Consider the following 12,773-nt stretch of genomic DNA (forward strand, 5'->3'; position numbering starts at 1 on the left):
CCATCTCCACTTACACACGTATTTCTTCTTATTTCTTCACCCACACACAGTTCTGGCGGGTGAAAGTCAAACCTTAAATATGGAAAGCTCCGGTTTTAGAATGCAGCAGAGCTAGATTTAACTTCCACTTGGTGGCAGGGTGAATTTTAACAAGTTACTCCTCCCTTCCGAACTTCCAAGAGAAAAGGGAAAGAAAACAATCTCCTTTGGGAGTTTCTGGAGAGATTTAATGAGATATGTGTGTCAAGTGTTTGTTAAGTGTCTTAGGCATAAAGAGTCGCTAAGCTGAAATACTTTCCATTTGGAAAAGAAATTCCTTTAATAAGTATGATGCATATTATACATAATATAGATATTTTTGAAGACTTACTTTATTTTTAAATATGCACGTGCTTCTGTATGGAAGGAAGTATACACAGAAGTGCCCACCGAGGCCAGAGAAAGGCATCGGATCCTCTGGAGCTGGAGGCACAGGAGGTTGTGAGACACTCAACATAGGTCCTGGGAACAGAACCAATGTCCTCAGCAAGAATAATGTATAGCCTTAACCGCTGAGCCACCGCTCTAACCTGTGTATTTATTACTTACATAGGTTTTAGTGGATATTCTAAGTTATATATTATTAACTATAATGAGCTTCATATTTTTTGTTACACTTACTATGTGTGTGTGCATGCATGCACATGCCCCATCACATGTGGAGAGGTCAGAGGACAACTTGCCGGAATCAGTTCTTTCCTTCTATCCTTAAGGGTCCAGGGGCTCAAACTATGGTCATCAGACTTGGCAGCAAGCGCCTTTACGTGCTTGGCCATTGCACTGCCCCTGACATTATAGCTTCTAAAAGAAAATAGTACAGCAGCCATTCCACCAGCAATGTCCACCATTGAGCATTAGCATCCTTTAATATCTTACCAGCTTCCCATCTCTTATTCAATAAAGGACATAATGAAGCATAGATAGGCTCCTTTTCCTCAACATAAGCATGACTGTGATGTTCCTTTGCATACAGAAATCCAGCTTGAGGATAACAACAATGGGATATATTTTTACCCATCCCCGCCATCTTCCACTCTTGCCCTTCTTGGAGTTTTAGGAATATTTGCTGCATTTATTTGGAATGATATTTTATTCATACTGTAGACATCCAATGAAAAGCTGATAAGATTCTGCCTGATTGTCAAAGCTGGGAGAAAACCACGGTGTTTACAGATCTTGCAGAAAAGTTCCTTATCAAGTTTTCCAATGCTGTGACAAGACTGGAGATAAATTCTCTCCCCATAAGATTTTAGAGAAACTGTCTAACTCTGAAAGGCATCAATCATGAATTAGACTCACGCCTACTCCATGTAGAGGGTCTCTAGCCAGCTAAGGCTTCCAGGCTGAAAAGACATGGCGTGGAGGGGACTGTCTGTGCAGCAAGTCATGTCAGAGTTTGACACCCAGGCACAAGAAACTGCCATCCAGAGTGGTAACTCAAAACAGATTTAGCACAAAAGTCAGAAGAGCCAGGAGCCACACGTGGTGGTCAGTAACCAGCTGTATGACATGGCGCAAGACCTCCTTTGGGCTCAGATTCTTCACCTGTCAAATGGCCAGACTAGAACATTCATCTCCCAGAGTCCACTGTTTCTTCACTGAGGTCCTGTATCTGCTCAGTTGGAAATTCTGTCTGCCTCCATGCATAAATGCAGTGTCTAGTGGCTTAGAACATAGTTTTCTTGCCTTACAGTTTCTAAGGACGAGAAGCCCAGGCAAGCAAGGGCTGAGGGTACTGGCTCGAGTCTCAGGGGCTCTGGTACAGGTGAGGCCTCTGTCATTTCAAGGCTAACAGAGGCGTCATCTGCATCCAAGCTTAGTCCAGTGGCTATGGCAGCCTCAGGACCTCACTGGCTGCTGTCTGAAGACATCAGGTTCCCTCATTTCCATTTTTAAGTTTGCATATGAAACAATAGGTTTCACTATGGCATTTCACACATATATGTCACTATACTTTTCTCATACTTACGCCCCCCCCCCAAACATACAAAGCTTCTCTTATTCACTCTGCCCATTCAACAGGTTCCCTTTCTCCCTCCAAATAATCTCTCTTATGCTGTCATCCTACATGCCCATCGCCTCCCCCTGGCACAGGTACATGCACACCCCCACACACAAGCGCAGGCACAATATCATTTAGAATCTACATATGAAAGAAAACTTAGTATTTGTCTGTCCTCTTTCCCCCATTACTCTTGTGTCTCTCCTCCTTCCTTTAAGCCTCTCTCTTTCCTTACATAGCCCCTTCTACTTTTATGGAGACATCAGTTCTTTGCCATATGGACTTCTTCATAGAGATGATCCCAATATGAAAACTGGCTGACTTGAGAGAAGGGAAAGGAGCAGATGGGAAAGGCAAAGGTAGGGCAGAGAGAATAGTGCGGAAGGGGGTGGGGAGAGGGGAGGGAAGAGAGGGGAGGGAAGGGGAGAAGAGCCCAGGGGAGAAGCCACAGCCTTTTCTCTAAGATAATCTTAGAGGTAGCATTCCTTCACTTCTGCTTTATTCTTAGAAATGAGGGAATGGATCCAACCCCCCACTCTAGTGGAGGAGATTACACTAGGGTGTGAATTTCGAACTCCCCACCATGAAAGGGGAGATGGAAGCAAAGACAGGAAGGGATTGCCTGGTGGGTCCCCGCATGGAGACACAGCTATGGTGATCAAGTCTTTCTGGTCTGTCTGAGACTTGTTTTTAACACTGAAAACACTGCATGCCAAGAAGCCGCCATCTCTGGCACACTGGGAAGGTTGATTACCATCTGTGTGTCCTGGCTGCAGCCAGGTCTCTCCAGTGAGTGTTCTGTCCACACTATGAGGGGTCCTGATGAGGAAGAATTGATTCCAACAGCAGAGGCCCACACAGACAGACTCATGCCAAACATGGGTTGGGGTCTGCTCTGAGCTGTGTCACACATGACTTGCTGATGAGCAGTGTGTCCTTCATTTGGCAGCATTTGTCCTTTCTAGGAAGACCTTACAGCATTAGTATACAGTTTATTATGTCACACAGGGCATTGTTGCTAATGCCATTTTGGCTGGGCTGGGGGATATTGGCATGCTGTCCTGTAGAAAGGGCACCATGCCATTGTGGCAGATGGATTCATGTGTTGGCATGTTGTGGAATCAACAGGTCTAGCAAATATGAAAGTAACAGTCCAGAAAGGGATTTTTGAAATCCACACTGACTCCTAGGACATTTGGAGACCTTGTGATGGTAGTAGCTTGGAGTGTCTAAAGTTTGATATGAATTTTGTGAAGATGAAACTGAGTACCAACGTCTTTCTGAAAGGCTGTGCAATAGAATTTGGCATCAAAGAGAAGTTCCACAGACCATTTTTTTCTCTTCCTTTTAGTGGCAACAAATACCCAGACATGAGTCCATATTACTGCCATCAGCACAATGTGTCCCTGTAGATTTGAAAGGGAACAAGGACAATGTCCTCCAGATCCAATTCTCTTTGTTTTGTCTTCTTATGCATGCGCGTGACTAAATCTGGTGTCCAGCTAATAGAAAACTCATTGGGTAAAATCTCCTTTAAGAAGCACTTTTGATAAAAAAAGAAAGATATCATACTTTACTACCTTGTTTCTTTCACCTATGAATCAGCCTAGTTCTACTCAAATGTAATTCAATTTAGCACTATGACTATGATCCCTTACGATTTCCTTAGAAACACCAAGAAAAAAATATTCTCAGTGAAGAAAATTTATATCAGGAATAGAAAATGGATGCTTTTGAGTTTCAGTCCAATGTTTTCTTAGAAAGAAGATTGGCATAGGGGGGAGGGGAAAGTAGGGAAGCAACGCATAAATTGAGATGATGTCACAGTTCATGATGTGTTTGTATTTCCAGCGATTCTATTTGGAGGTTGACTTGGCTTAAATCACTGGGGGTGGGGGTAGAGTGGGGGTGGGGGTGAGGGTGGGGGTGTCAGAAACAATGGTTCCAAATAGAAACCATGAGAAGCTGTGGGCTTGGGAAAGATATCAGAATCTCCAAACATAACAATGTAATCTCATTGGGAGCGATGGTTATCTACTACTTTCTCGTCAATAATCTCATCCTGCAGAAGAAGTGACATTCCTCTATGTAGGAGATCAGGAAAGGGTGAAAAGATGTTGTGGTGGTTCAAATAGAAATGGCCCCCATAGACCCATATGTCTGAACGCTTGGTCCACAGGGTCAAGCTGTGGCCTTGTTGGAGTGGGTGTGGCCTTGCTGGAGTGGGTGTGGCCTTGCTGGAGTGGGTGTGGCCTTGCTGGAGTGGGTGTGGCCTTGTTGGAGAAAGTGTGTCACTACAATACTAGCTTTAAGGTCTCAGAAGCTCAAGCCAGTTCTCTCCCTGCTGCCTGTGGATCAAGATGTAGGGCTCTCAGCTACTTCTCCAGCACCATGTCTGCCTGCGTGCTGCCATGCTTCCTGTAATAATGATAATGGACAAAACCTCTGAACTGTAAGCCAGTCCCAATTAATTGTTTTTCTTTTTAAGAGTCACTGCGGTCATAGAATTCTTCACAGCAATATAAACATTAGCTAAAACAGATGTTGACCATGTAAACTCATAGTCAGAAATTTTTTTTTTTTTTGTATTTGTTCTTTTTTGCAGGGAAGGGTTTCAAGATAGGCTTTCACTGTGTAGCCCTGCCTGTTCTGGAACTCACTCTGTAGACCAGGCTAGCCTCAAACTCACAGAGACTCGCCTGCCTCTGCCTCCTCCCAAGTGCTATGATTAAAGGTGTGTACCACCACCACTGCCTGACCAGTATTTATTTTGTTTTAAGATCAGGTCTCACTACCTAGACCAGGCTGATGTAGATCTTACCCCACAGCCCTAGCCATCCTTAAAAACCATAAGCTTCCTGCCTCATTTGCCTCTGGGGCATTGAAATTACAGTTGTGTACCATCATGCCCAGCTTTAGCCAGTATCTTAGCCCTTGGCCCAGACGGCCAGAATAAAGCATTGTTTGTCATTTGGTGCCTCAGCACCTTAACCACCCTTACCACTCATCTAAACAGCCCCTTCACTGAATGTGACAGAGGAGGGACACTTGCCATTATCAGTTCCTTTCTCTCTCAAGGAAGACGGATGCCCAGGGAAGTTCTTTGTGATGATGCAAACTGAAGAAGCTTAGAGAAGCATGAGGTGAACATCTGTAGAGTGCGTTCAGCATGTCAGACAGCCACTGGCTATTGAGAAGAAAGTCCAGGGGCTCATTACGAAGTGTTGCTGACTTAACTGTCAGGTTAGTGTTCTTCTCTATTTCCCCATGAAAACCAGTAAAGTATAAACAACCAGTCTGTGCTTTTGAAGTGTTATTTTAAGTGTGTGTGTGTGTGTGTATGTGTGTGTGTGTGTGTGTGTGTGTGTGTTGTGTGTGACTGGGTTACATTTTGCAGCGCATATGTGAGTGTTAAAGGAAAACTTTGTGGAGTTGCCTCTCTCTTTTCACCTTTATGTGGGTTCTGAGGTTCAAATGCAGGCCAGCAAGTTTGCATGGCAAGTGTCTCTACTCTCTCTGCTGAGCCATATCACTGGCCCATTGGAGTTTGAGTTATTTTTGGTGGCTTATTGTTGTGTTATTTGTGAGAAGGGATGGAATAAAACACCGATGTGACCTCAAAATGGTACCAAGGGCAAGCACAGGGACGCCCAGAGAAGGAACTAAGCTCTTCACCATGGTAGAAGATAAAGTTATGCCGTATCTTGAAACATGAGACATAGAATGGACTTGACAGTCACAGGGCACGCCAGAGTTGGTGACATACGTTTATTTCTGTTGGATAGTCATTTAGAATGAAGACAACTGTTGGACGCTCCAATTCAAGAGAACATCTATATCAGTTACTTTTCTCTGTGTTATGATAAGATACATTTTAAAAAAGCAACTTAAAGGAGAAAGTGCTTAGCTTACAGTTCGAAGGGCTACAGTTCATAATGGAAAAAGAGACTCAACCACAAGAGCAGGAGGTGGGTGGTCACATGTTGTGTGCTCAGCCTGCTTTCTTTTCTTTATGCAGCCCAGGACCCTAGCCACACACTCTTAGGGTGGGTGGTCCTACCTTAATTAACACCATATAGATAATCCTTAACAGACGTGAAGAAACTTGTGCCTTAGCTGATTCTAGCACAATGGTTCTCAACCTTCCTAAAGCTGCAACCCTTTAATACAGTTCCTCATGTTGTGGTGATCCCCCAGCCATAAAATATTTTTCTTGCTACTTCATAGCTGTAATTTTGCAACTGTTATGAATCATAATTTAAATATTTTATGTGCAGGACATCTGACATTGGAACCCTGTGAATGGGTCATTTGACTTCCCCCAAAGGGGTTGAACCCACACATTGAAACCTGCTGTTCTAGATCCTGTCACATTGGCAATCAACACCTAGATAGAACGGAATTGTGTTTGTTCTTGTATGGCATGGGCTGGAGGGCCTCAGACAGAGAAGAGTACGAGCCTGTCAGAAGCCTTTCCAACAGGAACAGTGGCTTCAGTATCCCTCGGTAAGGACAGAGATGGCCTCTCAACACTTTCCCCTATGTTTTCTGTTCCTTTTCCTAGTGATATGCTGGTTGCAGTGAGAAACAAGGGTATGCTCCCTCACCTCATCCAGTGACTTGTTAGGCCTTGACAGGCTCTCCCTTGCCTTAAAAACTCAGTAGTGTTAACCTGCATTTCCAAATCAAGCAACTGTGACGCACAACAGAAACTTGAAATGAGCGTTGACAAACCAAGTGTGATGGCACACCCCCATCATCTCAGCCCTTGGGATATGGAGGCAGGAGGATCAGGAGTTCAAGGTCATCCTTAGCTACACAGCAATTTCAATACCAGGCTGGACTAGGTGAGATTCTGTCTTGAAAAAAATAAGTCTTTGTAATGGTGTCTTAGGGGGAAATAACCTATTGTTAGCTGGCAATTGATCAGTGTGCTATTCTGTGTGCAATTCAGAGACTCTGTGGTCTTCCTGAGCTGGCAGCAGAGGATATCCATTCAGAGTCAACGATCCATTCTGTAGCCACCCCCAGTATAGCTAGCTTGGCCCTGAAGGCATGATGCTCAGAAAAGAGAAAGCAGGCTCAGCCCTGGCTTGCTGCTGCTATCTGTCCCCCATGGCCCGAGGCCAGCGCTGAGTACCAGAGGGAAAACGGACTCCCAAATGCCAACGAAGCATCTGTGCCTACTGCAGCCGAGGCCTGCACTCCTTCCCTCTGCTTTTTGACTCATTGCAGGAATCTCATTATGAACTCATTTCATCTCTCCGGGGAGCGAGCTGATGAAAGACACTGTTAAAATTGTGTTTCCGTGTCTTGAACCTATTTAAAGCACACTGCTGGGAGGTTATTATCATTTCTGTCATTAAAAGTGGAAACAATGCTAACAACAATAATTTTTTTTATTGAGCACTCAAACCCCAAACATCTCTTGAATAAGTGTGACGGATGCCGTGCACAGGCACAGGCACTATGGGAGCTTCAAAGCAGCTCACTGCTTTGTCCTTGTCTCAAGAAACATGCAGCATGCTTGGAAACCCAGATGGATTTTTTTTTTCACTAACTCCAGCAGAGCTGGAAAGGACCAAGGAGAGACATGAGGGACACAGAAGACCTACAGTCCAACTATGGCCTGCCCATCGACTTGCAACAGGATGTGTACGCAGCCTTAGTGTTCCCATTGGCAGAGTCGAAGCAGTCTTGTTTATCTGTTCCACAAATACTGAGTGGCTGTGTGTCAGGCAGCTTATGGAGGTTGTAGGAATAAAGTAATACACACCGTAGCAGAAAAGGAGTAAGTCAATATATAGTAACAGTCATATGAAGGTAATAAACGTGGAAGAAATTTATTTGCTAGTGTTTTTATGCATTTGCTAAACACCTACTAGGGCAATGTTGTCTTAGTAAACAAAAGGAGAATATGGAGATAAGTAATAATTAAAAACAAAAGGCGAGGGGACGGGGGAGATGGCTTGGTGGGAGAAGTAATTGCCATAAAAGTATGGGGACCGGAGTGGATCTCCAGAACTCACTTAAAGCTGGATGTGGCAGCACGTGCCTGTTATCCCAGCACTGCTGCGGGGAGCTGGGAGGTGGACACAGGAGTCCAGCAAGCTTGTGGGCCAGGCAGTCTGGTGTAGTCAGCAGAGGCCAGCAAGAACTCTGTCTCAAACCAGTTAGAAAGTGATGAATGAGACCAAGACTGTCCTTTGATCTACACATGTGTGCTGTGGTGCAGGTGCACTTGCTCGCGCATGCGTGTGCTTACACGCACACATACACACACACTCCAGTGTTTGAACATGTGTCCCTCATATGCATGTCATACACACATTAACTGAATTGTTGTTGTTTTGTTTTATAGATTTATTTATTTATTATGTATATAAATCTCGTTATAGATGGTTGTGAGCCAACATGGGGTTGCCGGGAATTGAAGTCATGACCTTTGGAAGAGCAGTCAGTGTTCTTAACCTCTGAGCCATCTCTCCAGCCCTGTTGTTTTGTTTTGATACAGGGTTTTTATGTAGCCCTGGCTGTCCCAGAACTCATTATGCAGACCAAGTTGGCCTTGAATTGACAGAGATCTGCCTGGCTCTGCTTCCAAGGTGTGTACCAACAGTGATGTTTAAATAAATAAGTAAATAAATAGATCAATTAATAAGGGATTATGGAAGTAAGTCAGTTGATAAAGTGTTTGCCATGTGATCAGGAGGGCCTGAGCTTGATGCCCAGCATCCACTTAAGAAGCCGGATTACATGGGTGTAATCCCAATTCCTGGAGGCAAAGACAGGCAAACCCCTGAGCTTGTTGGACAGCCAGCCTACCCAAGTTTCCAGTTTCAGGCCAGCAAGAGACCCTATATCGAAAAAGCAGAAAGCTTGCCTGGCATGTACAAGGCCTGGACTCAATCCACAGCACACTAAATGAACAAGTAAATAAATACCACGTTCCTCTGGGAAGGCATTAAGTGCGGGGGCAATACAACACAGGGGAGGAGTGGAGGGCAAACCTGGGGAGAGGTGAGGAAAGGCTGGAAGGAAGTCAAGGGGTTGATCCTGCAGATCGCGGCTGTCTGGTTAGTTTTTTTCAATTCGGCATAACTGGAGTCATCTGGGAACCTCAGTTGAGAAAGTAGTTTATCGCATGGCCTATCAGCAAGGATGTAGGGCACTTTCTTTTTTCTTTTTCCTTTTACTCTTTTCTTTGGTTTTTCGAGACAGGCTTTCTCTGTGTAGCCTTGGCTATCTTAGACTCACTTTGTAGACCAGGCTGCTCTCAAACTCACAGCGATCTGCCTGCCTCTGCGTCCTGAGTGCTGGGATTAAAGGCTTGCGCCACCACGTCCAGCATAGGGCCTTTTCTTGATTAATGATTGATGTAGGAGGACCCAGTCCGTTGTGGGCAGTGCTACCCCTGGGCAAGTGGTCTGAGATGGTACAGCAAAGCAGGCTGAGAGGAGCCTGGAGGAGCAAGCCAGTAAGTAGCACTCTACCCACGGCTTCCGGCTTCCGCTTCAGTTCTGGCCTCCGGGTTCCAGCTCTGACTTCCAGGATGGTGTGTAATTGTTAAATTAAAACAGACTCCTCCCTCGCCAAATTGCTTTTGGTCATGGTGTTTATTACAGCAATAGAGACCCTAGCTAAACCATCTGGGCCAAGCATTCCAGAGCAGAGAGCTCAGCAAGCCTCTGTGGTGGGGGTGGTTGAAGAGCTTGAGGAATGTGGAGAAGAAGGCAGAAGGATGGGTGAGGGCAGCGAGGGAGGGCAGTGGGGGAGGGCAGCGGGGGAAGTGCATGGGAGAGTGCAGAGTGGGAAAGAGGGTGTGCTGTGAGCTCAAGGCATCAGGGTCCCTGTAAGCCCACAAGCCCAGGGGACCGTGGATGGAAGGCAATGGAGAGTTTTAAACACCGTGAACATGTTGCCGCTTATCAAATTTGAGAACGGTCCATCTTGCAGCAGTGTAGAGAACGGCCAGGCATCTGAAGGCGAGAAGGATGAGAAAGAGTCTCTCTGAACGGCCCCAGGAGAAGTGAGGCAAGAAAAAAAAAAAAATGAAAAGAGTATTAAAGGAAGGAGAGGAAGCCAAATTGACATCAATGAAGGTCACAAAGTCAAAAAAAAAAAAAAAATGTAATAGGGAGAAAAGAAGGGGCTGCTGGTTTGGCTTTAAGTACCTGGAAGCAGATACTGATCTCTGGGAGCAAATGATGGGCTTGAAAGCTCTGGTCAGGTGTCGGGCAGGGGCTGAGGAAGGAGAAGTAAGCTGCTGGGTTGCAGACACAGGACCCTGGACTGCTGTAACCCAGTGTTCTGTTGCGTCTGTGACAGACATGAACGGTGTTTGTTGACCTCTATCTGATCTCTTCTTCTGGGTCCAGAGATGACACTTCACCGCAGCCTCATCCTTGGGCCACGGTAAGGATTTGTAAGGATCACTGAGGCTGGCAATGAAAAGGACAGGCACCACTTCCGGGTCAAGTCTTTTGGTACACTGAGCAGTTCCCTGAAGGATTCTTTGCCTTGGCTCACATCAGCTAAGAACGGAGACATGCTCCAAACGGTACCCAGAGGAGATGCTGGAGAGTCTGTTCCTCTAGGTCCCTGTCCTGGGCTGCATGGTGACCCTCCTGCTGATGTTCCGACTCCGGTACCACAGAACTCATTGTGGGAAGAGAGCCATTAAAGAGGCGACGAAAGTCAAATAAGGATGTGCAGGGAGGCCTTAACTCCACGACAGGAGCGAGTCTCGTATAAGAAGGAACTTTCCACACAGACACAGTAAGGACACTATACACAGCAGGAAGACACCATTAACAAGGCAAAGAAAGAGCCCACACTGGCCTTAGGTTTCTAGTCTCCAGAGCGGTGAGAAAAATAAACTGCTGCTTAGCAGGGCCGTGGTGGCACATGCCTGTAATCCCAGCACTCTGGGAGGCAGAGACAGGTGGATCTTTGTGAGTTCGAGGCCAACCTGGTCTACAAAGCAAATCCAGGACAGCCAGGGCTACACAGAGAAACCCTGTCTGAAAAAAAAAAAAAAAACAGAAAACACAAAAACATAAAACACAAAACAACCAAACAACTGCTGTTTAAGCTACCCAGCCTGTGGTACTTTATTGTAGTGTAAGCTGAGTGACAGGTGGAGCTCACCCCTACTTCTTTCTGACGGTTCATATTATGTTATGATGGGGGGAGGAGAGTTAATTAATTTACAAAATTATTCTTTGCATTTCTTTGTTAGGTGTATAAATTAGCCTGCGGATGGTCTAGAACTTACAATGGCACACACGTGAGCGCCATATAAATTTGTGGGTGTGCCCTGGTTATGGATAGGGAAGACGAGAGATCTGCATGATTTTATTAGGGCTCCATTCTGAACAGTTATAAAAACATATTGTTACAAATAATTTACTTTGAGTAGATGAATTTTTAGTCTTTTAAAATGTTTTTTGAAGGGCAATCTGAAAAAATTATCTAAATAGACTCCTTGAAAAAATGTTCTAGAGATAAGTGCAAATATTAAGCTGTTAGGTTATTTGCTATAGTTCTTTTTATAACAAGGAAAATTTAGAAATAATCTCTATGTCACAAAAATGAAGGCTTCATTTTTTTAAAATTATAGTCCAGTCACATAATAGAGCAGCATGTGGCCACTAAAGATAATGTTTAGGGGTTTTCCCCCTTATTGAAGGAGAAATTTACACAATACAAAATTAACTTTTTTTAAATGTGTGTCACCTGCTAGCATTTAGTACATTTATTATTTGTGCAAGTAATGCCTCAATCTATTTTGGACCGTGCTTCATCACTGGGAAAGGAAAGCCACATGACCATTAAGCAGTTATTGCCTCTTCTCCCTTCCTCCAGGCCCTGCCCCCATTTCCCTCTGTCTCTGTGAGCTTACCTCCTCTACAGTGTCCGTAGAAACTGTGCAACACGCCCGGCTTCTTTCACTTACCTTAGTGTGTTTTAGGCATACTCACAGTGTGACTTGTATCAGTCTATCTTCTTTTGTATTGATAAATAATATTCTAGTATCTATATACCACAATTTATTTATCCATTCACCTTTTGATGGACCTTTGAGGTATCAGCCTCTTTTGATAGATGTAAACATTGTGGTACACATACATATGCTTGTGCCTGAGGACCTGTTTTCAGTGTGTGTTTGTGTGTGTGTGTGTGTGTGTGTGTGTGTGTGTGTGTGTGAGAGAGAGAGAGAGAGAGAGAGAGAGAGAGAGAGAGAGAGAGAGAGAGAGAGAGAGAGGATACACAAGCACATATGGCCCCACAGTTCTGGGATTACAGGTGTTGGCCACCATGCCACTGAGTTTATAGGATACCAGACTTTGACTCAGTGCCTTCGGCATCCTGGAAAAGCACGCTACCAACTGAGCCACACCCCAGCCCACTGTTCCCTGCCCCCTGCACTTTTCCTTCTGTTCCAAGCACATAGTCTCCCTTTTTGCAGATTGTTGTGTAGAACTATGTCCTCTCCTCAGCATCCACCAGTGTGTTTGAACTCCTCTCCCCAGTGTACCACTCAACAAAGGACCTCCAGTTACAGCACCCCCCACCTCTACACACTTTCAAAGAATGAAGGTGGCAGCGGGTAACTAGCAACCACTCTTTGTCTGTGTGTGACATTCAGGAAAATATGCTGGAAAAATATACAATATAGCCCCTATTAGTAGTTATTGTCTCTCAGCAGTTCCATTAGAGGTCATTTTAA

This window comes from Acomys russatus, chromosome 10, assembly GCF_903995435.1.
Source record: "Acomys russatus chromosome 10, mAcoRus1.1, whole genome shotgun sequence".
In the NCBI taxonomy this organism is placed as follows: domain Eukaryota; kingdom Metazoa; phylum Chordata; class Mammalia; order Rodentia; family Muridae; genus Acomys; species Acomys russatus.